Source organism: Ochlerotatus camptorhynchus, unplaced genomic scaffold (assembly GCF_037179485.1).
Source record: "Ochlerotatus camptorhynchus isolate MF236.1 unplaced genomic scaffold, CSIRO-AGI_Acam_v1.1 ptg000022l, whole genome shotgun sequence".
NCBI classification, from domain to species: Eukaryota; Metazoa; Arthropoda; class Insecta; order Diptera; family Culicidae; genus Ochlerotatus; species Ochlerotatus camptorhynchus.
Genome location: NW_027040514.1, coordinates 27,525 through 51,910, shown reverse-complemented (window position 1 = coordinate 51,910; position 24,386 = coordinate 27,525). Strand labels below are relative to the sequence as shown.

Below are 24,386 nucleotides of genomic sequence, written 5' to 3'. Positions count from 1 at the left end.
GCGAAACGTGAAACAGCAGAATCAGCAGTTAATGAAAATCAAAGCATCAAACGAGAATAAAGAAGGATGACGCGGTTATTGAAGTAGCGCATCTACGAGGTAATTTCCAAACCTCTGGCATCGTCGATTGGGTCACGCCAGTCAGACCACGATGAACACGTTGGGTCGGTACAATATGGCAGATGGATTCGGTCAGAAGGTCAACGCAGTCGGATGATGTGACACTTCCGTACTTGGCAAGCAGTGTAGAGAACCATTCGATGGAACTCGTGAAAGAGCTGGTCGTCTACTTGAGTGAATCCACTCGGATGTGTGTGGACCAATCGATCTTCCGGCCTGGGACGGATCACAGTATTTCGTGTCATTTATTGACGATTATAGTCACTTTGCGTGTGTCTACGTGAGCAAGTTTTTGGTCGTTTTCAAGAATATGAAACGATGGTGACTGCCCAGTTTGAGAAACGAATCAGCAAGCTTACCGTTGATCAAGGACGTGAGTACTGCTCTAAGGGACAAGAAGCATACTACAAGCGCCAACCGTAGCCTATTTTTCGCAACATAACGAGGTTGCCGAAAGGTTCAATCGAACGCTAATCGAGAAGGTAAGAGCAATGCTGATTGACTTGAATATGCCCAAGTACATGTGATCAGAAGCAGTGCTTACTGGTACGTATTTATTGAATCGTTGTCCTACTGCTGTTCTATCGGACAACCGTACGCTTGCTGAGTATTAGTGAAACCTGATCTTTCAAAGCTGAGAATTTTAGGATGCAAAGCATTTGCATGGGTGCCAGGTCAACTCCGGACTATAAGGCCGACAACATAGTAGAAGCGATTCGAAGCGATTCGATTCGTTGGCAATAAGCGGAGCGCTTGCGTGAAAGCACCCTCTATGAGCGTTCTATGGGAATCGCCCAAACCAGCCATAGTGAAAGCGATGCGAAGAGGTGTAAAGCGTTCAGCAAAGCGACAGAGCTGTTCGTGTTGTGTTTTGACGCCTTCGAACGCAAGTGGACTGATTCTAGTGAGGAAAAATGGACACCGAAATCGATTCGGAAAATTTTGCACTGCGCGCGCGACTGTAATGTTTTCAAAAACGCTTTCACTATGTCATAGGTTGCTTCGCTTGCCGCTGCATTTCGCTTTGCCAATTGCTATCGCATCGAATCGCTTCGAATCGCTTCTACTATGTTGTCGGCCTAAGAGTCGCGAGGCGGTGATGCTCCCAATTGCTACCGCAATGGATACCGCCTTTGGGATAGATCGTCAAGAAAAATCCTCGCAACCCGTGACATCAAATTTGACGAGAATTCATCACCATACGCAATTGAAGACAGTAAAGACTCGAAGGTACTGTTGGTGATTCCGATGGTAAATCCGAACGCCGAAGATGACCAGCAAACTGACTTGGAGGCCGCGATGTCTGTTTCAAGTAATGGCGCAGATAAGGTTGAACTGGAAGAACAACAAGACGACCAGCAAGATGAATTCGAAGACGTGATGACGAAGAAGACGTTGAACCACCTGAGGAACAACTAGAGAATCAATCCTGGGGCGTTCCCTTCACATACAAGAAGTGACGACTATTCAGAGTCAAACATTAGGCGCGGTGAACGGGAGTGCAGACTCCCAGGTAAGTTCATCGACCTTTTAACTGGGTTCAGAGCAACGTCAATGTTCCTGCTGGAAAAATTTCAAAATTCCCAGGATCCCCGGGGTCCTATGGTGAAATCAGTGCGCATAATGACCGACAATTGTGGTTGGATGCAGTTGATGAAGTTATGGCAACTGGTGCCGTGTCCAGCCGGTGTCAAACCCTTGTAGTCGAAGTGGATCTTCCGTATAAAAGAAAATGAAGAAGGAAACCCTTGCGCTATAAATCAAGATTGGTCGTCAAAGGTTTCTTGCAGAAAGCCGGTTTGGACTACAATGAAACTTATGCACCAGTTGTGAAGCTAACGACAATCTGTATTGTGCTGGCTGTTGGTGTTCAAAAAGGGTTTCATTTCCACCAAATGGATGCGAAGACGGCGTTTCTTCACGGTGAGCTGCAAGAGCAAATATTCACCGCGATTCCGGACGGCGTCAAGGCGAGAGCTGGCACGGTGTGTCAATTGAAGAAAAGTCTATATGGTCTGAAGCAATCCCTCCGCTGCTGGAACGAGAAGTTCAATCAAGCGCTGCTGAAGTTTGGTTTTATTAATTCCAAGCACGATTATTGCCTATACACCCGTGCCGACGAGAGGGGGAAAGATGCTCTTTTCATCGTACTATACGTGGATGATCTTCTCATAGCGGGAATAAAGCTGTCAACAATCATCAAATTGAAAAACGAACTGTTCCGAATGTTGGCCATGACCATGACCTCTAGAGACGATCTTCCAGAAGTTTGGCATGTTGGAATGCAACCCTTCAAGGACTCCAATGGAGAAAGGATTGCAGCTTGATCGTCAAGTTTTCGAAGCTATTGAAATACCGTATCGTGAACTACTGCAATATTGCTTGACTATAACCCGGTTCAAGCAAAATCACTAGTTGGATTCGCGGATGCAGACTTGGCTACCGATACTGAGGACAGGAAGTCAGTGAGCGGATTTGTCTTCCAGGTGTTTTGATCGACTCTTGTCTGGTCCAGTAAAAAAAAACATGGTGGCCACTTCATGAAGTAAAGCAGAGTGTGTGGCATTGAGCGCTGCAGCAGCGGACAAACTGCCTTAAAGATCTTTTGTAGTATGAGAAACTAGCCTGATGCTCACAATGCTTCTCATGAGATTTTTAAACTTCCCTGAACTTTTACGGAGTACCTAAAGCTTTCTCAATTTTTCTAACAATTAGGGATCTTCACTAAAGTTTTAACAATTCGCTGCAGCTCTCGAAACTTATTTAAAATTTATGTTAATGGAACTGCTCTGAGGTTTTCTGTTCTTTCCTGAAGTTCACGAAACTTCTCTAAAGCTTTTGCAGCTGCCCTGAATTTAATTGAACTGTCCTAAAAATGTTGAAGCTTCTGTGTAGTTCGGAACTTATGTGAAGACCTCAATAATTTTCTTAGCGTCTCTGAAGTTCTCTGAAAATCTGGGAACTTCTTAAAATTTCCCTCTAATTTCCTGAAACTAATGGAACTGAACTCCTCCCGATATTCCCCCTAGGAACTAACTAAACTTCTTTGAAATGCAACCGCATTTTTACTAATGTTCATGAAAGTTCCTGAAGTTCTCGGATCTCCCCTTAAGTTCAGAAGACTTCTATGAAGTTCTCGAAATGTTTATGAAGATCTTTGCACTTTTATGAAGTTGTCGAAGTTTTTCTGAAATTTCTTTATGCTCACGCATTTTCATGGAATTAAAACGAAATAATTAACCGTTTGTCTGTACCTTGGCGTTAATTTGACACTTTGAAAGGTTGTAACTTTTAAACTTGTCGATGGATTTCAATAATTCTTTCGTGGCTAGGTGCGTCCACCGGAATTCTGTAATGATAGATAAAATCTGCTCCAAAAACATTGAAAACATATTTATTGGAAACATTTTATATAAATACTTACGTTGTCTGTTCCCTGGGGTCAATTTGACCCCAAATTCAAATTGCCGTATCTTAACGAAATTTCAATGGTTTTCTGAAATTTCAAATGATTTTCAAAGCAAATTTCGTTGAATCATCAACGTATCATCAGACATTTTTGGAGAGACGGAGAAGATATTCAAGGTCTTCAAAACTGTGGATAGTGTATGGCAGAATTTACTCACTAGATGGCGCTAAAACGAAAAGGATCAAGTTGCGCCATCTTTAAATACACATTAAGGTCTGTATCCACATTCATCCGGACACCTTCAAATCACTGTAGCTGTTGAAATATTGCACTTAGGAGTGAAAAATTTCGCTGAGGTATAGTTGGGAGTCATTGATGAAAAATACTATGATTGGTGTTTACATTCCATGTTTAGTGTTCAAGATGACTCGCCGGCGAAGCACGCAACAGTCCGCCACTCAACTTCGACATCCCGATGAAGGATGCCATCAAGGCATTGAACCATGCCATTCGTCTGCTATGGGAAGAACGCTGGGCGTAATTAACGGAAGTCAAGTTGAAGGAGGTTAAACGCGAAACCAAAAAGTGGACTAACCAGCAAAGTTCCACCGACCAACGAGTGCTCACTGGACTGCGCATCGACCACACTGCAAGAAGTTTGAAACAGCCAGAGTGAAATACGATACTGAATCAACCAGCCTACACGCGCCGTATGCAACGACGATGGCAAGGAAAAGCAGTTGCTGAAGTTTCTGCAGGAAGTCAATATGTATCGAAGAATCTAAAGGAAAAACAGGAACTGAGAAAATGATGAAGAGAAAACAAAATAAGACGGTGAAACTGCTTTGGTCCCGGGAGATGCTCTGCCGTCCCAGACGGGGAACAGCCGAAGCCCCTAGCTGGTGGTCTGAAGCCATGGCAGCTGTCTGGGGTGGGCACAAAAGACCTCTTTTCCTCCCGGGTCTCAGGGCGTTGGTGAGCAGTTGGGGAGATTTTTCGGTATGGTAAGTCCTAAACAACGAAATATTGGTTAACTTACGGTACAACCATAGAGGTAACTCTAAGACTAGAAGGTCCCGAAGAAACGTGCTCAACTTTTTGGCTCAGCTCTGGTAATATCTTCGGTCCCAAGCTAATCGATTCACCCCTCGAAACATAGGAAAATCCACTAACCCCTCATTTTATCTGTCAAACTTTCATAGCGAATCAAAAACAAACATTGTGTAGTACTAGAATTTCGACTAGAATGGGGTACGTTAATCGTTTGTTTGGGACCAATAGGCTAGTAAAATCGTTAGTTTCGTATTGATTGTTGGTACAACTTTATTGACTCTAGCGGCGGCGTCAAGAGGGCTGAGTTGGTGGTGGTGTGGACGAGAACGGTTCGGTAGGCAGATTTCGTAGCGCTGGGCTAGGTGATCAGCAGCGGCGACCCATTCGGTAGATTCGTCTTGGCTTATTCGGACCCTCGACATGCCCACGACGTCGGCGGGGAATACCAATCAGGCACCGATGGTTTGACGGTAATATGAGGTTACCAGGCGGCCGGGACGGTTTGTCCACCTGCCGATGGCCGTGCAGGCGTTCGTTCGCTTCAATACCTGACCCTCTGGTGTGTGCCAACGACGTCGCTGGGCGAACCCTGCACGGCGTGGATTGTCCAACTGCCGGGAACCGGACACGGTTCTCTAGAGGCGACGTACTGGCTCGACCCTCGGCCGTATGCCAACGAATTCGGTGGGCTACGATGTAGCACGTGGTCTCGTAGACCCTACGGGCTGAAGAGTACCCGGTTGGGCAAACCGGTCGTTCCACATATACGAGTCTGCTCTGGTTCTCAAACGAGCTTTCCACTATCTCGCACAGTCACCAACGGCTTATCTCATCCGAAAAAAACGCGCGGATCACTCTCGACAATCACTTCGAATCGAATGATTGAATCATCCTTCCACCCACCAATCCTCTCCTCTTCTCCTCTCGTCCAATCCATTCTCCGTTTTTCCCCTCGCTCCAGTTCCGCTTGGTCGTCCTACAATACCATACCATATGCAAAACTAAATTAAGTTACCGTTGGGTAACAACGGAACGGTTGAAACGTGGTGAAGCTGACGAAGAAGTGTGCAAAAGAAAATGTAGAAACTGATAAGATGATGGAGAGGAAACAGAAGAAGACCGAGCAGAAGAAGCGTTAATGGAAATGTAGCTGAGCGAAAATCAATGAAAAATGGCGAAGATGCGGATGAAGAAGGCGATCCAGAAGAATGTCCGCAAAGGCAAGAAGACACGGATTCAAGGCGAAGGAAAAATATTACAAAGGAGGTGTAAAGAAGAGAGAAGTAATTGAAGAAAACAAGCAAAGGAAGACGAGAAGAGGATTATAAGGATGCAGACGAAGCTAGGCAGAACCGCAATTAGAGCAAACCGAAAACAAGGCGAATAGTAAGAAACGCACGAAGGCCACGGAGAAAACGAAGATGATGAAAAGATAGACGAAGTAAAGGTGAAATTAATAGAGAAAAAGATCGCCATGGGCATTCAACTACTCATCAACTCTTGAGAGTTACCAATTTAATTCGTTCAAACAAATCTGAAGGCCACTCAACTGGAGTTGCTCTTCTAGACATAGAAAAAGCATTCGACAGTGTTTGGCATGAAGGTTTGATTGCTAAATTGAAAAAGTTTAATTTTCCACTTTACATTATGAAATTAGTTCAAAATTATTTAACTGACAGAACTCTGCAGGTAAATTATCAAAATTCCAAATCTAATCGACTACCTGTTAGAGCAGGAGTTCCTCAGGGTAGCATTCTTGGGCCTATATTGTATAACATTTTCACTTCGGACCTCCCTGATTTGCCTCAGGGTTGCCACAAATCTTTGTTTGCTGATGACACAGGCATTTCCGCTAAAGGAAGAAGTCTTCGTGTTATTTGCAGCAGACTTCAGAAAAGTTTAGATATTTTCTCTTCTTATTTACAAAAATGGAAGATTTCTCCCAACGCTTCCAAAACTCAACTTATAATATTTCCACATAAGCCTAGAGCTTCCTTTTTGAAACCTAATAGTAGTCACATAGTCACTATGAACGGAGTTCCAATTTCCTGGTCAACCCAAGTGAAATATCTTGGATTAATACTTGACCATAAATTAACTTTTAAAGATCACATTGAGGGCATTCAAGCCAAATGTAACAAATATATTAAATGTTTGTATCCTCTTATAAACAGGAAATCCAAACTTTGCCTGACGAATAAACTTCTAATATTTAAACAAGTTTTTAGACCGGCCATGCTTTACGCTGTGCCAATATGGTCTAGTTGTTGCACTACCAGGAAAAAAGCACTTCAAAGGATTCAGAACAAAATTCTGAAGATGATTTTGAAGTTGCCTCCCTGGTACAGTACTACCGAAGTACATACATAGAATTTCGAATGTTGAGACTTTAGCACAAATGTCCAACAAAATAATTAATAATTTCCGGCAAAAATCGTTACAATCCTCAATTGCAACGATTAATTCCCTTTATACTTAGATAAGATTTAGTTTTAGTTATTTAGTTTTAAGCTATCAATTGTTATACTGACATGCAGGTTTAAAAAAACCTGTTTAAAATACTGAATTGCCAAGACAGGAACAATGTAAAAACACTTAGATATATATCATAACAATTAAGGCTGGTAAGTTACTGTAGTAACTGGAGCACCTAGGTTAAAAATGAAATGTAATTTATTTTGAATTTGGAACAAATAAAGAGTTAAAAAAAAAAAAAAAAAAAAAAAAAAAATAGAGAAGAAGACGTGAAAACAAGAGATGATATGCAATTAGCAAACAGACGATGAACCAGAACCAGAAGGAAAGGAAATGAGAAAAGAAGACAAAAGCTAAGGGAAATCTCGCGTAACATTTGAAAAGGACCTATCCTCGTTGATCGATTCTCTTCACCGACTTTCTCTTTGGTGTACCACGGCAACACAGTTCGACAGAAGATGATGTTAGCTTGCGCCTGAAACAACACACTCAATGGCGAGAAATTTGAGTTGTATTATAAACACTAACACTCACACCCACACACTATTACACTCAAACCACTCAAACAGACACGAATGCATCCGCTGGATGTTAAATGACTTAAATAAAGAACAACAACAAAAACAGCGTTTGGGGCTGAAGTCGTATAAAGTAGTAAGAACAGTTCGACAGTGAGCATGCATAAGGGCGTATACGCGATGATCGATTCTCTTCATCGGTTTTCTCTTTGCATTGCTACAGCTAAGCGAAACAATTTTCTAGAATGTGTTCAATGCAGTGCTGTAACAGGTTATATTGTCTATCAAAAGCACCAGCAAACGCACCGAGAAACGTTAATCCAAGCGAGTTATTAACAAAAGAGAAAATCGACGAAGAGAATCGATCATCGCGTTTACGCCATTATGCATGCTCACTGTCGAGTTTCAAATCGCAACGACAAACAGAATTTTACAGCAAAACCATGAAACTTATGTCCTGGAGGATTTCAAGCAGCTTCCAGGGTTGGCGTTCTATTCTGCTAGGGTCAAAAATGCTACAGCTGAGTATTTCAGGACGAAGAAGGCATCGAAATTTCCCCAAAAATATCTTATTTCGCAAGCAATTTGCACGTATGGCCGAAAAAGTAAATCTTTCGTCATTACAGACACAATCAACAAGCCACAAACAAACTACAAGGGACAGCCCTGTGGGGTTGTACGCAATGGTGACTTAGGACTACGTGATCTTATATTATAAATGTTATTTGTTAACTGCAGCAGGAGCTTGTGTTTTGTGTAGGAATAGGAATTTGAGCGAGGATCTCTCTGTTTATACTATTTAGTATGACGCGCTTGGCATAGATGACCCACAGCGACTCACGAAGAGCTACTGATTCCGATCAATAGCGGTGCAACTTCTTCCTCCTGCTGCTGCTGCTGATGCCGACGACCGGACACAACCACACACCGTGATTGGAACTGAATCCGATCAGCGGTTGTGAGCACCCATGTTAGCTAGCTGCTTGCGGGAAGTCTTTCGTTGTGTACTGGAGAACACCACCACTCACCACGCGGTGATGAAATAAACTCCGTTTGGTGAGACCGGATGGAATTCAACTTTGAAATCTGTGCTAGGGAAATCGCTTTTCGCAGGCAATCGGTGATAATTTTAACTATCGCAGTAGCAGTTGATAGTGTTATAGTCTGATAGAAATGATAGTCTTAAATTTACCAGATGCGTAGGAATATTTCTGATCGATTGATGATAAAATTATTGAAATTCGTCCAGGGGCAGCTGAGTTATTAACGCTCAAAATCTTTCATAATTTTGTTCATGTTCCATTTTCGGTTTTCACAATGTGTACCCCCATATAGAAATCACAGAAGTAGTCCTTTGTCAAAAACCCTTTGTTCTGGCCCGTTTTGGCATCATGCCATTATGCTAATCCATCATGTGGTACGAAGCAAATCAAGAGAATGCTGTACCGAAAACCGCAATTCCGCCAAATTGTCTAGAGTTACGCCCAATGGAGAGATATTGGGCTCTGATGAAGTGGAAGCTTTCTGGAAAGAAACAAGGAATCGAAGATATCAAACACTTTCAACAAATTTGGAAAAACACGGCCACTACGGTATCTGAGGAGTCTGTACCTAGGGGAGTCTCACTTTTAGAATGCCCATTGAATAAGCATTTATTAATTTAAATAAAATGCGTCTAATTTCCATCGTTTGCATCAACCATTCAGTAGGATGTAAAAATCAAAACAAAGCATGCGCTTTTTCGGTGACACCTATACCTACATACATGCATCGAGTCGAAGATAAACAAACACAACAGGAAAAGAAAACTCGGAGTAGAGAATTCACGAAAATCTCCCTGCAACCTTCTCCGGCAGCAAAGAAACTCTCCAACGAAATCGTGCAGAAGCTCCCTCCGGAATTTCCCCTGCCAACATCAAAATCACGCAAAACCTGCTCCGCCGAGAACGCGAGACAACTCCGTCGAAATTCCGTACAACCTCCGTTGGCAGCATTGGAAATCTCCACCGGAATCATCCACCTAAAACACGAGAAAATACCGTACAGATTTCCTGAAACTTCCGTTGGCACCGAAATCAATAACGTGAGAAAATGCCTGGAGCTTCCGTCTGCAGCATCCAATCTCTTCACTGGTATCGCGCAGAACCTCTTTCGCCGACAATGCGTGGAAACTTCGTCGAATGTCTCTGGGAACCTCCGTTGGCAGCATCTGAATTTTCGCGGGGAGTTTCGACGGAGTTTTCAGATATTCACGGCGGAGAGGGTTCCGTGAGATTTCGGTTTCAGATTTTTGGTGCTGCCAAAGGAGGTTCCAGTGAGCTTCGACGGAGTTTTTTCGCGTCTTCGGTGAAGGAGGCTCTGCACGATTCTGGTGGAGATTTTTAATGCTGGCACCGGAAATTCCGACGTTTCTCAAGTCAGGAGTACGGATTTGAGCGAACCGAAGCGAACAACAAAACAGGACAAAACCCTTCATGTATAGATGCATGCGTTGGTGGGAGGTGTCACTTAGAACTACACACAGCAAAAAATGCATTGAGAAAATGCGTTTTTTTTATAATAAATGCACCTAAAGTGATCTGCAGTGGAAACTAAAGGGTGTCCACGATGAAATTGCCACACACAAAATTGATTGGCAAAATTCGAGTTTTCATCCGATTGCCATCAAATTTTCAGGGATTGAGAAATAACTATTAAACTTCATTTTACCATTTTACTCGTATTTTATTTACAGTCCATACGCAAATGCCCGCACCTTGGCCTTAACCCCGGCCATAAGATTCTGCACAACCTGTGAATCAACCGTTTTTTGCATGTAAACCCATACTTTCTTCAGTTCCTCGACTGTCTTCACTACCTTAGGTCGTTTAAGAAGGTGCTGCTTCATAATCGCCCAGTACTTCTCGATGGGGCGGAGCTTCGGAGTGTTGGGAGGGTTGAACATTTTCGGCACGAAATTGACCTTATTGTCCGCATACCACTTCAGCACGTCCTTGGAGTAGTGGCATGAGGCCAAATCCGGCCAAAAGATTGTTGGGACGTTGTGGGCCTTCAGGAGAGGAAGCAGCCGCTTCTGGAGGCACTCTTTTATGTACACCTGTCCGTTCATCGTGTCCTGGGTCACGAAAGGTGCACTCCGCTTCCCGCACGTGCAGATGGCTTGCCAAACCAGGAATTTCTTCGCAAATTTGGACATCTTCTGAGTGCGGACATGCTCCGGAACGCTGAACTTATCCTTGGCCGTGAAAAACAGGTTGCCGGGGATCTGTTTGAAGTCGGGCTTCACATATGTTTCGTCGTCCATGATACAGCATTCAACTTTCGTCAGCATGTTGAGGTACAACTTCCTGGCACGGCTTTTGGCGGACTTGTTCTGCTTCTCGTCGCGATTAGGGGCCTTTTGTACCTTGAACGTTCGAAGCCCAGCCTTAGTTTTGGCCTTCTGGACAAAACTTCGGCTTAGGTGCAGCTTCTTAGCCACATCCCTAACGGAGGCGTTCGGATTTCGGTTGAAGGCCCCAACTACGCGGTTGTGATTTTTGGTGTTGTACGGAATACTTTTTCCTTCACTTCTGGGCTTCCGATCGGTGGTCAACCGTTCCTCGAACCGCTTAATCACTCGCGACACCGTGGAATTCGCGATTCCCAACGTTTTAGCGATGGAACGATGCGAGAGATCCTTGTTCTCGTGATGAATGCGCAAGATTTTATCACGCACGAGCTGTTCTTTCGACTCCATTTCCGCGAGTTTTGATCACAGGACTTTAAAACTTGCAGGATGTAAATAATGCACTATGAACTAAATCCACCCAAATTTTCATTAAATTCTACCCAACGGTTAAAAAGTTAGAGCAATTTCATAGTGTGGCAATTTCATCGTGGACACCCTTTACAGTTGAATTGCGAAATTTGAATTTTACTTAAGTTTTTATGTGTCCGGATTATTGTGGATACCTCATATAACGCCATCTACAGATCCTGCTGATGGTTCCCGTCTTGGGCAAATTTCTTCAGATGCACAAAACCTATCCTAAAGTAAAGAGTTCTGCTCAGAATTAACTCAGCAGGTGGCACTAGTGTGACATTAATTTTGAATTGTTCTCTAAATTGGTTTAATGTTCCGGAAAATTTTCTGATATATATTCATAATTCCCTGATGCTTCTGAAGTGTTCAGATAAATCATCGAATTCACGAAATGTTTCATATTTCCACCGAACTCCTTGTACGGCGTTGCAAGTTTCCTTAAGTAGCGGTGCCAATGGTGTAGTGGTAAGCATGATTGCCTTTGACTCGAAAGGGTCTGGGTTCAATCCCAGTCGGCACCGTCGGGATTTTCTGAGGCATAAAATCTCTGAACACGCAGGGAAGTAAAGCCATTGGTCCCCGTTTCATGAGTTGATGGGTCGATAGGTAGGGTCCAGGTGTAGGAGCTGCCTCCCTGGTGTCGGTAGCATTGGTACTCAGTACGGACAGGGCTGGTAGCAATCACTGCTGTTAAAATAGTGATTTTAGTGACCATTTTGATGAAATAAGTGACCAAATAGTGACTTAAAGTTGTAAAAATAGTGACTAAAAAGTGACCTAAAAGTAAATTTTAATGAAAACTCTTAGGAATTGCTGAGGAGCTTCAGAGGAAAATTCCAAGAGCATTCTGAGCATTTCATAAAGTTTGTGCGAGAAAACGACTCCGGAGCATAATTCCTTGGATTTTTTTTTTTGAAAATACTAAAGGAGGATTACAATTAAATCTGAGAATAACTTCAGGACATCTTCAAAGGAATTCGGAAAATGAATTCAGGAGAGTTTGCCAAACAAATTTTGAGAAGAAATCTAAGTAATTTGTGAGGAGAAATGCCAATGAATTCTTAGGAGACTTTCAATGTGAGTAGAATTCCAAGGGAAGGAGTGAGATTGAAAAGGAAATCTGAAATGAATTCAATGAATATTCGGAGAATCTTTCGAAAGGGTTTCTTATTGCGGAGAATTCCAAGGAAAACTAAAAGAAAATTGAATTCGAAGGATAGCTTCACCAAAATTTAGAGGAATATTTCAATGGAAATCTCCGTAGAATATGGAATGGACTATTCTGAGGTTTTCAGAACTACTTGAAAGTTCCCAATTTTTTCCTGAAGTTAATGAAACTGCCTTGAAGTTCTTTTGTAGTTTGAGAAACTAGCCTGAGACTCACAATACTTCTCATCAAATTCTTAAACTTCCCTGAACTTTTTAGGACTTCCTAAAGTTTCCTAAATTTTTTTCAATAATCATAGATCTCCTCTAAACGTTTAACAATTCGCTGAAGTTCTCTAAACTTCTTTAAAATTTATGTGACTTCTTTAATGTTAACGGAACTGCTCTGAGGTTCTTTGTTCTTTTCTGAAATTCTCAAAACTTCTCTAAAGTTTTAGCAGTTCTCATGAATCTTGTTGTATTACGCTGAATTTAATTGAACCGCTCTAAAAATGTTCAAGCTTCAGTGAGCTTCTGAACGCATGCGAAGACCTCAATTAACTTATTAACGTCTCTCAAGTTATCTGAAAATCTGGGAACTGCTTTAAACTTCCCACTAATTTTCTGAAACTAAAGGAACTGGCCTCCCCAATGTTCATAAAAAATCCTGAAGTTCGCGGATCTCTCCTTAAGCTCCATAGATTTCTATAAAGTTCTCGAAATGTTTGTGTAGACCACAGTCCTTCTGTGAAGTTTTCGAAGTTTTTTCTAAATTTCTGGAACTTTTGTGCTACCGCAATTTTCATGGAATTAGAACGAAATAATTATGTAATATAGTTCTATGATTTTCATTGAAGTTCTCAAGACTTTTTTGTAGTTCACTTCCCTTAAATTATCGATACTTATTTAAAACTTCTTCAATAGTCTGGACTTGCCTGGTGGTATTTAAACTGCCTAAACGATTATTGGGTTTCTTCAAAGTTCTCTAGACTGCCCTGAATTTTCAGTATTTTTTAAGAGCCCGCAACTTTACTGAAATTCAATTATTTGTCTTGAAGTTTCGACAATTTCCCTTAAATATTATAACCATTATAAACGGTCCCTAATTTTCCCTGAACTAATCAGTGGTTACCTGAAGATCTCTTAATTTGTTTAATAATCCGGCAATTTGTTTGATATATATTGATAATTCCCTGGCGCTTCTGAATTCCCTGAGTTTCTCGCAACTTTTTTAAGGTTTCTACAATTTCCTTGAAATTGTTTGAACTGCCCTTTGATTCTATAATCTGTCTTGATGTTCTCGAAACTTCCCTAAAACTCTCAATTCTACTGAAGATCTAGGTTCTGCTGCTCGGAAATAAATGGAATTCCCGTAAAAACCTTTAAATTTCATTGAAATTCTCTGGACTTCTGTGAAGTTTCTGAAAAATTTCTGAAGTTTTCATAAATTCTCTGAAGGACTCTGTACTTCCCTCAAATTCTGTCGGAACATCTTAAGGGTTCTCGATTTTTTTCAGCACATCATGGAACTGTCCTGAATTTTTCTAAATTTACGATTATAGATATTCAAACTGCTCCAAAAGTCTGGACTATAGCTACAGAAACCGCTCTTAAGGTCTGAAATTCCCCCAAAAAAATCAAAAAATTAAGTGAGAAATTAAGTAAGTGATAAAATTCAACATTCAATGGATTTGATTGTAAAGCTGTTTCTTTAAAACTGATTGACATGTCTTAAAAACATTTGGGTAAATTGCTGTTGTTTTTGATCTACAAAAAAAAAAAGAATATTTTTAACGCATTTAAAAATTTAGCTTTATTATAAACCTGGAATTTATCCGTTAAAATACTGGAAAAACCTGGAAAAGTCAGATAATTTTATTTAGAAAAATCAATAGACACCCTGTAGATAGAGAAAGACGATTAAACGCCTGAAGCATAGAATGATCAATCTTGAAATAAATTCACGCTAAAAAAGTTGAAAATAGTGACTGATTACAAGAAATAGTGACTTTAGTGACTTGGCCTTAAAAAAAGAGACTTTTTAGTGACTGGCTTGAAAAAAGTTACTAAGTCACTAAAAAGTGACTCGCTACCAGCACTGAGTACGGAAAACAAGATCGACGGAAAGCAAAAAAGGAATAACCTTTTTTGGTAGCTTTTTGGGCGCTGAGGCGCTTTCATAGAAAAAAATTCAATTCGCCAACTAATTGAAAGAGTGGATCATATTATTAATATAATATATTTCTAGATAGAGCAGGAATTAGGGCGTAACAGCTTTTGTAAACAATGACTTCTATCGGTGATTTCTAGGAATTTGACACGTCTACGCAGACCAACCTAACCATCGGATAGGGGAACCCTAATAAACAAATACCACAAACGAATTGTATCCCGGATGGGTAAACTATCCCACAAATGGTTTGGATGATACCCCGAACACGTCGTTAAGCTCTCTTCTATGGTTATTTTTATTAGGGAAGTCTTTCCCTACCCGATGAGGATGTTGGTTTGGGTGGACGAGCCATAAATTTCTAGAAATCATCAAGAGAAGTCATTATTTACTTAAGCTGTTAGGCCCTAATTCCAGCTCTATCTAGATTTGCTGAAATTCTGGGAACTTCTAAAAAGATCTAAAGGTCTACAACAATCATCCAAGGGGAACATCTAAAAAGTTCCTGCAGTTTTTCGGAAGCTAATAGAACCGCTTTGAGGTTCTTAAAGCTTCCAATATGTTCCCGATATTTTCGGGATCTTAACTTCCATTATGTTGCCACAGTTTGTTTATGAAGCTTCGCTGAAATTCGCAACATGCTTTTTTTTAGAGACACCCTAAGTAAATGAAGGAAAATTACTATAAATTGGTCAATTCAAGAGATACAAACAAGCTTTCTTCTACAATGTTGCTTGGAATTAGCTGAGCTGCAATTTACATTTAAATCAGGAATCTAGAACTTCTTGGGCAAAGTTATAAAAACAAACATTTCAACAGACTAGCCTATCTGAGGGCCAAAACATGTGAATCTAAAATTTCAAAGTGACAGTTTCCAAAATCATGAAAAGTGCTTATCTAATCTGTCATCTAATCTAATACATGAAATTAAAGTGCTCGATCCATTCTGAAACTTTCAGGTTCGTAGAGCTTTGAAAATTTTCTCACCATCGAATCCATTCCGAAAGCCCTCCGCTACGAGTTTGCCCTGATATCGCATTTCCATCCAGTTCACCCAGCGAAACAGGTTGGTAACACCATTAGCTGACGCTTTTGCCGAGGCGAAGGGAAACTTTTTATTTTAAGGCGATTACTTTCCGCGGAAAAGGACGCCACTTATTGGGTGACAGAAAACGACAACCAAGTCAACAATCTCACGTTGACTGGCGCTGACTCTGATGATCATTCAATATGATGATGATGATGATGACGGAATGTTTCCACAGACCTAGCAGAGTGGTACGCAGGTTTGGCTCCGTTCCGGTCGATCGGCTCATGGCTATATCTGATTCTGTTGTTTTTTTTGCAATCGGCTTACGACGACGACGACGAGAGCGAAACGGCAGCCATTGCATCGCTGGTGTGATGTTACCTAATACGACATCCTCCTCCGTATTACTCTAACAGATACGGCGCGAAAAAAGCGCAATTGATCAACAGACAACTGAGGGTGGGAAGGGAGTTAGGGAGCAGTTGATCAATTTCCATTCCAGAGCTCTAACTGCGACTGCATGTGTATCGATGGATGGGTAGAGAGAGAGAGAGAGGTAGTAAAGGTGACGGGCATGCAGCAAGCATATTAGTCATCGTCGTAAACAGAGACCAGCAGTAGCAGAGAGCACTCTAGAGCACAACTCAGTAACGAGTCTAATAATCTATACAAACTACAGTGTGTTTGTGACGATGATGATGATCGTGAACAAAATACACTCTAGGGCAATTCGCACGGATCTTTACTCTTAACCGAGGGCTGCCGGTCGCCGAAGATGACCACGAGCGCAATAATATTTATTTAAGCATTTTAATACATTCCGCGTCATATTTGCACTTGGGTATCAGATTTACTTTTTTATCTGAAAAGTACATCAACAGCTAGAACGATGGTAGTTTAAATTGACTTATGGGATGGACTGGGAATTTAAAATAACGTAACAAATCAAGAGCAAACTTCATTCACTGATGAGTAATTATGGTGGCATTGCGACTGATTAGACGAATGCAATAATTAATTAGAGGGTTGTCCAATAAATCGAATAACAACGAATGCCTTTTGCTAATACAAGCTCAGCCAGTCAATTTGCTCTAACTAAATCCAATACTGATGACAAATCAGTCACAAAACCTGTGCATCTATCAGAATAACCTTGGCAAACGCCAGCATGATAGTGTTGGTAATAATAACAAATCCTAGCCCCCAAATCAATCCGAAGGTGGTTTTCCGTTTCCTCCTTGTACTTACGGAGGATTGACCTTAGCAACTCACAAAATATATCAACAGTTTTCAACCTTTTCTCGACTAGTGCAACAATAGTAAAATCAAGCCAATGCTATTTATCCCCAATATATAATAATAAAATACCAATATTTAGCACACACTCACACTTCTGTTCTGATGGTTGATGACCGCTCTGATGCTGTTGACGTCGTGGTTCCGTCGTCGTCGTAGTTCCCTTGAAGCTTCTTCCTTTTTCAGCCAGCGACTTCTGGTTTTGCTATATTCTTGCTTCGTTCAGCAGTAGCGGCAGCGCACTTACTATTTTATTATTTGTTTTCCTCCTTCCTGGGATCTGGGTAGGTACCGAAAACAGCGTAAGGTACTTCACAAGCCAAACAATAACCAAATAAAGGCATCCACACACGCAGAGAGACCGATGCTCTTTTTTTCAGCTGGCTCCCCCCAACAGCACAATATTCCTACTTCTTCCTACACTGGCACTTCCTTCCGGATCTTTTTTTATTTACGTCACTGAATACGGCGTGAGAACCTCTGTCCCCACCAGTTTTTATTCTATCGATATCGCTTGCTGATGCTGATGGATGACGAAATCGAATTTTCACCACGCAAATTATTCACGGATTTGCACACGTTTCGAGCACCCCCGGAGGACCGACGAACGAACGCAATTTTCCACCATTTTCAACCGTATTTACCTACCCGATGGGGAGGAAAATTCCTCCGCTGCAACTTGTAGTTTTCCCCCACTGTTATTCTATTCCACACTATTTTTACATCACCAGAACAATTGGAGGAAAATGAAGCGGAAAATGCAAACCCGATCGTGACGGTCGTTTGCCACCAGCGCAGTTTTTCTTCGTCGCCGATTTTGCACAAAATAAGCTATGATTACGCGAAAAGATGAAAATTCTCCACTTTTGCTTATGCCCGACGAGATGGACCGCAGTCACACGAAATAATACCAAAATTTCGCGTACACACACCGCGACGTTGTGATGTGATTATATACTTTTTTCCTACAGTTTCCTTATGATTTTCCTCTGTAGCTCTAGCACCACACTGACTGCACACTCCTCTTCTTATTATCGAGATGATTATTTTGCGACCTGACTGACAAATGAACGGGAATAAACCTGGGGGGGGATGTGCTGTCAAATCAGCCTACTGATCATCTTGTATGAAACTGGTTCCAAACGTAAACAAACGCTGTAGGTTTCTTATGGCTTGTTTACGTTTGGAACCACTTATGCGAGGTAGGCGACGATTGTTCGTATTTGACAGCCACCTCCCCCCCTTGGAATAAACTGGCCGAGAGGTACACAAAGTGCGATGCAAACCGACGAACAGTTCGATGAACATTTCAAAAGGTCCTATCTGATTTGATCGACTCTCTTAATCGGCTTTCTCTTCTGATAACCACGGCGATGAAAACAAATTTCATGCTTTTTTTTCCCCATTGTGTGATGAAGGACGTTGTTATCTAGCATCTTGATCGTCAAACACAACAGGGATTGTTTTTCAACTGTGTTATTATTGAAAAAGAAAGTCGCTGAAGAGAATCGATCAAAGTAGACAGGACCTTTTTAATTGTTTGACTAGAAGCTAACTTGATGGTTTTGGATACGACTCACAAACACACATAAACATTGTAGTAAAACTCCTAGATTCGACTCTGCGACTACCGCTACTACCGCAAAGGGTAAATGGAAGAACGGAACCGAAAAACAAACACACTTTGCGGAACAACACCACACACACACTTTGCGGAACTTTGCATGTGTGCGCGCGGCGCGTCAAAACAAAATCTTCAAACGGCAACTGGATGAAAGGGATCAAATTTTACTGCATATTCTTTATAATTACTATTATAGAAAACTTAATATATTATTATCAGTTTTAAATCTTTTTAGAATTCTCATGTTTTCAAGTATTATAAAGATTGAACCGTTTATAATGTTTGATTCTATATAAATACCCGTTCTATTCCACCCACCCATTGTATACAGAGCCCACACACACCGAAAGACTGTACAGGTTTTGTTTTTGTTTTCACGGGCAACCAACCGCAACGAAAACGGCGATTGTGTCGGTATGGGTAAATTTCGTCACACGATCCCCTTCAGAAAGTTACCGATACTCTTTAAAAAAATATTTTAATTTTTTCCCTTTCAGAGCTAGGGGTGTCCGATTTTCTCAAGCAACCTACTATTTGGTAATCGAGTTTTCCATCATCACTCAAAAAATTCCACACATTTTGACGATTTTCAATGAAAAATTTATGTGTCGTGTGTGGTCCTTTTTGTGTACACATATTAAATAGGGGAAACGCTCCTATAGTTGCGGTACGTTAGAAGCGTTAGGTTCCTATAGTTGTGTACGGAGTCTCCATACACAACTATAGGAACCTAACGCTTCTAACGTACCGCAACTATAGAAGTGTTTGCCCTATGTGTCCAATATATAGATATCATTTCTCGATTACTTTTCGAAAGGGACGTATCAGCTTTCGAAAACAATGCATTTCGACAGTGAGCATGCATAAGGGCGTAACCGCGACGATCGATTCTCTTCGTCAATTTCTCTTTTGTAAATAACTCACTTGGATTAACATTTCTAGAGCAACATTTGAAATGGGCCTATGTCCAAAACGTAAACAAACCAGAAAATGAATTTTAAATTTTTCCGCCACTATTCAATTCATATTTAAGTAAATTGAAGTATTTTAGGCATTTTTATTGTTCACAATAACAAAAGTAACTGTGTCTCAGTACACAATCTCCAAAATATGCGAAAAGCTTTCAAAAATATACGAAAATCGATAACAATTTAATTTCATAAATGAATAAGCCTTTTTATGAATCTTTCAATGGATAGGCCCTTTTTGTTAAGCCGTTGTGCTTGTCATCACGAATGGTACGCCCGTTGCTTAGCCGTTTCGCAACGTCAAATAAATTCAAAACAAATCATCGGCCCTGCCTCAACCAGTAGGGCCTAGCTTTGGCTTGAAAATTTTCAATCATCGGCCCTTCTACGTCACTAGGCTTATCAATGAAATGAAATAAATGAATGGTTGGCCGTTTTAGCATGTGGGCCTATTAATGAATCGAAAAATTTCGTTGATCGGCCGTTTCGAAAATCGAGTTACTTTTAATGATTTTTACCGATTGTGCGGAATTTTCCTGCACGATTAGTGGCTATCAAGCGGTGCTAAAGAATGGTATCAAAACCCGATTTGTTTACGTTTTGGACATGGGCCCATTTCAAATGTTACTCTAGATTTGTCGGTGCGTTTGTTGTTGCTTTTGATAGCCAATACAAACTGTTACAGCACACCTAATAAAAATGTTATGGTTAATTTGCTAAACGACGTGTTCGGGGTATCATCCAAACCATTTGTGGAATAGTCCAATAATTTGGGTTATCGTTCGTTTATGGTAATTTTGTATTTGGGACTGTATTGGACAAGTTTTAAAAAAAAAACTGCTGTAGTAATTTAAAGAGAAAATCTACGAAGAGAAACGATCATCGCAATAAGACCCACTATCGATTTGATCGTCTATTTGGCATAACTAATAGCATGCTAACACTACACTCAAAGATAAATTAAATAAAAAAAGCTTAAAAAGTATGCAGATTCCCGCTTCACCTTATTGAGTCCTAGAGATGAACTAGCCTTCGGCCAGGGGGTAAGTCACTCTGCCACATTGTGCTAGCACCCATAGAAACACACGTCGATACACTTCAAACACCCACAAACACCCGTCTGCCCCATTATAAGCAAATTTTTAAATCAATTCTGGCACCACTAGAAATAATGTTTACATTCGATTGTTATTGTTGTTGTTGTTATTTTTGTTTACAGATACAACGATTTGACCCCAGATTGGAACGATTGAGTACGAGGATTATCGGCAAATCTCGATACCATCGGAAGTGATACAGTAATGGATTTTCGCTACAGCACAGGATACGAATGGACTCATGGAATAACGCCGAGAAACATGTATACAGTAAGGTTGAATGATAGTCTAACAATTGGGTTCTTTAATTAAAAAAATATATATATAAGTTTTTATACATCATCTGAAAGAGCTTCGTTTTCTGAGCATAGCTATATTTTTTTCGAACCCACACACTTCAGGGGGTAAGTCACTCTGCCACCTTGTGCTAAACACATCAAAAACACCTTGGACACACTCAAACACCCTTTAATAACCATGAGAACAATTTTTCAATCATTTTTGGCAGCACTGCCTAGAGCCAAGAATGTTTACATTCGTGTGATGCTCTTTTTTGTTTTTGTTGCATTTTCTTAAGTATAGAGATCACCCACCAGCAATCGGTAGGACTCCTGATTTCGTCGAACATCTGTCGGTATCAGCGTATCAGGGTCGGTATGCGGAATTTCGAGCGGCGGACCGAGTTGCGACGATCTGGAACGGGAGGATTATGACGGTTCCGTGTTCGAGGTCGGATGTGTTTACAAGTCGGGACGTGAATGTGGTGGAGAAGCGACTGTTGATGAAGTTTCTGCAGAGTTGCGCAAGTTGGGAAGGGAGCGAGCATCAGGCAGCGGAAGTCGAGGGAAAGACGTTCCTGGAGTATTTGAAGAAACAAAAGTTGACCTCGAATTTGATCCATTACTTGTTGTACACAATCGCCATGGGGAATGACCACACTAGCTGCCGGGAAGGGGTGAAGAAGTTTCTGCTTAGTTTGGGTCGATACGGAAACAGCCCGTTTCTGTTTCCGATGTACGGGGAGATTCCGCAGTGTTTTTGCCGGCTGTGCGCCGTTTTCGGAGGGATTTATTGTTCGGCAAACAGATGATAGAGGCCAAAGGGTTGGTCATAGGGCAGGGGTACGTTGAGAAGGAGATTTTCGGAGTAAAGGAAGGCTCGAGGGAAGAGAAGCGAAAGGAGCACTGTGGTCAAATGGCACGTGCTATATTTTTAACGAATGTTCCATTGGGTGTTGCATCGCAGAATTCCGGTGGAGGTGGCGTGTCGCTGATGAAACTGTCCCCCGTGGAAGGGCACGAAGATGGGGCTACCATTATTCAATTGGCACACTTTAGTGGCACTTGCCCGAAGGACATTTGTAAGTAATCAGGTCTGCCTAGGCGTGTGGACAATTTATAATTTATTTTGATTGTTTTCAAGATCTCATCCACGTGACGGCAAAAACCATCAGCGGTAACCCGAGGGCAGATTTGGAACCTTACGTGTCTCTCAAAAGCTTATTTCATACCTCCGGAAGAGCTTGCGGAAGACAAAGAAGCACCGGAGAATAACGTATCAATAATCCTCTACGAGTTGTACTTCAACATTCCGAAATGCGTCGTGTGCCAGCATCCGTCCGGCTCCCTGCCGGAAGGAATCCATCTGGCCTGCGGTCCGCTTTACGAATTGGACTACGATGAAAGCATAGCGCGAGCGCGTTCGATCTTTAAGGATATCTACCCGGAAGAGGAGTTCCTGCCGTGGGCTCCCGATCCGGAGGAGATCATTATCGGCGACGAAGAGGTCGGTGCTGCCGACCAAGCACTGGAAGTCGTGGCCAGCGCCGAAGAAAGCGACAAGGTGGAAAGCGCTCGGGAGTGTCAGGAAAGTGATGCGAGCTCAGAACCAGCTGCCGCCACAGCACCGGGGATTTCCGACGCCCAGGAAGCGAAAGAAAACTCGATCGACAATGCCGAAGAATGCCTGGAGCAGAAATAATCAAACATTTGCACGCTTATGCTTGCTATTCCAACTGTGTTGATATCGCATTGGAATCAGCTGTGATAGATGTAGTGGTTGCCAGAAAACTTTATTTTTCACTCAACGTTTTGACAACTATGTTGACACGCTGAAACACCTTCCGACACCCAAAAACACCGAAGAAACACAATAAGCACGGACACAAGGTGGCAGAGTGACTTACCCCCTGTTCCAATGCCTATCAGAATTATTTCTTTCTGGTACATGGTGAACATATTACACCGAAAATGGCCCGGGACACCTATAGCTGCCCGCATAAACGCGAACCATAAATTGACCTTACCTAAAATGGTTAAAAATTGTTTATAATCCCTGCTAAACTTTAACTGAAATGGTTATGAAACTTTACATGAACGTTTAATGATAAAGTTTCAACCTTATGTATTATGGTTTTGTGGAACTGAACCTTACAAATAATTGGTTGTTAAGAACCATTACCGTTCCAAATTCTTGTTTTCTCCATACATTTTCGGAAAGAGAACTATATTAGAACCTTTTAACTTATGGTTTGAGAACTTTAATGGTAATGGTTATGGTAGTCAGTAAGGTCCACGAATGGTTTTGTAACATCGATCAACTTTATGTGGAATATATCGCGAATTGGTTGCCTGTAATTTACTGATTACCAATTCACGATATATTCCACGTAAAGTTGAGCGATAATACAAAACCATTAATGGACCTTACTGACTACCATAACCATTACCATTAATGTTCTCAAATCATAAGTAAAAACGTTCTTATATAGTTCTCTTTCTGAAAATGTATGGAGAAAACAAGAATTTGGAATGGTAATGGTTCTTAACAACCCATTATTTGTAAGGTCCAGTTCCAAAAAACCATAATACATAAGGTTGAAACTTTATCATTAAACGTTCATGTAAAGTTCCATAACCATTTCAGTTAAAGTTTAGCAGGGATTATAAACAATTTTTAACCATTTTAGGTAAGGTCAATTTATGGTTCGCGTTTATGCGGGTGTTCACGCTCCTAATCAAATGAATGCTAATTGCTTAACAACTTAACCAATATTCACACAAAACGCCTGACATTGGATAAACAAGCAAATCAAATTGACATAGCAACCAAGCAAATAAACTAACGCTAGATATTTCTTAAGTATTTTAAAGTATTTTTGGGTACCTTAGACATCACTAAGATTTTTATATGTATATTAGGAAAAATACAAAGTTTAGAGTGGGATGCCCCTAGAATTCACCCCTATTCTGTACTTCGTTCGAAACGAAATTCCTATACAAAAAAAAATCTTGTATGAGAATTTCGTTTCGAACGAAATGCAGAAATCTATATATATATTAGGCACCAGGTTAGTCGCCCATTTCGTCTTCCTCCTCCAGTGAGAGGGCCAATGCTCCTTTCAAGGATTAATCTGCACACAAACAACAGCAAAGGAGTCGCAGGAGATTTGAATATTTTTTGAGTGCATGCCTCGGTGCATGCAGACATTTCCGGAAATTTACAGATACACTTTTGTATCGAGCTCCCACCGTTGATTTAAAAAAAAATCTGGCATTCCTGCACAGAGCCTTTATTATAACTGCCCTTCAGAATGTTCCTCCGTTGCTTATTCCCACGGCTATACGAGCATTCAACTCCGACAAACGAAGCGTTTTCGACCTGTCAGTCGAGAAA

At 41.2% G+C, this 24,386-nt stretch overlaps 1 protein-coding gene and 1 pseudogene across 2 annotated transcripts in view; one reads left to right on the top strand and one right to left on the bottom strand.

Annotated features, from left to right (window-relative positions):
- The window catches only part of LOC135705347 (OTU domain-containing protein 7B-like), a 118,687-nt gene extending 100,615 nt beyond the window's left edge, over positions 1-18,072 (bottom strand). For both annotated transcript variants that reach the window (XM_065227050.1, XM_065227044.1), the window contains exon 1: positions 17,116-18,072. The gene's annotated coding sequence lies outside the window, so the exon portion shown is untranslated. The remainder of the gene's footprint in view (positions 1-17,115) is intronic.
- LOC135704582 (rab proteins geranylgeranyltransferase component A-like) lies at positions 2,016-22,697 on the top strand (annotated as a pseudogene).
- The last annotated feature ends 1,689 nt before the right edge of the window (positions 22,698-24,386 follow it).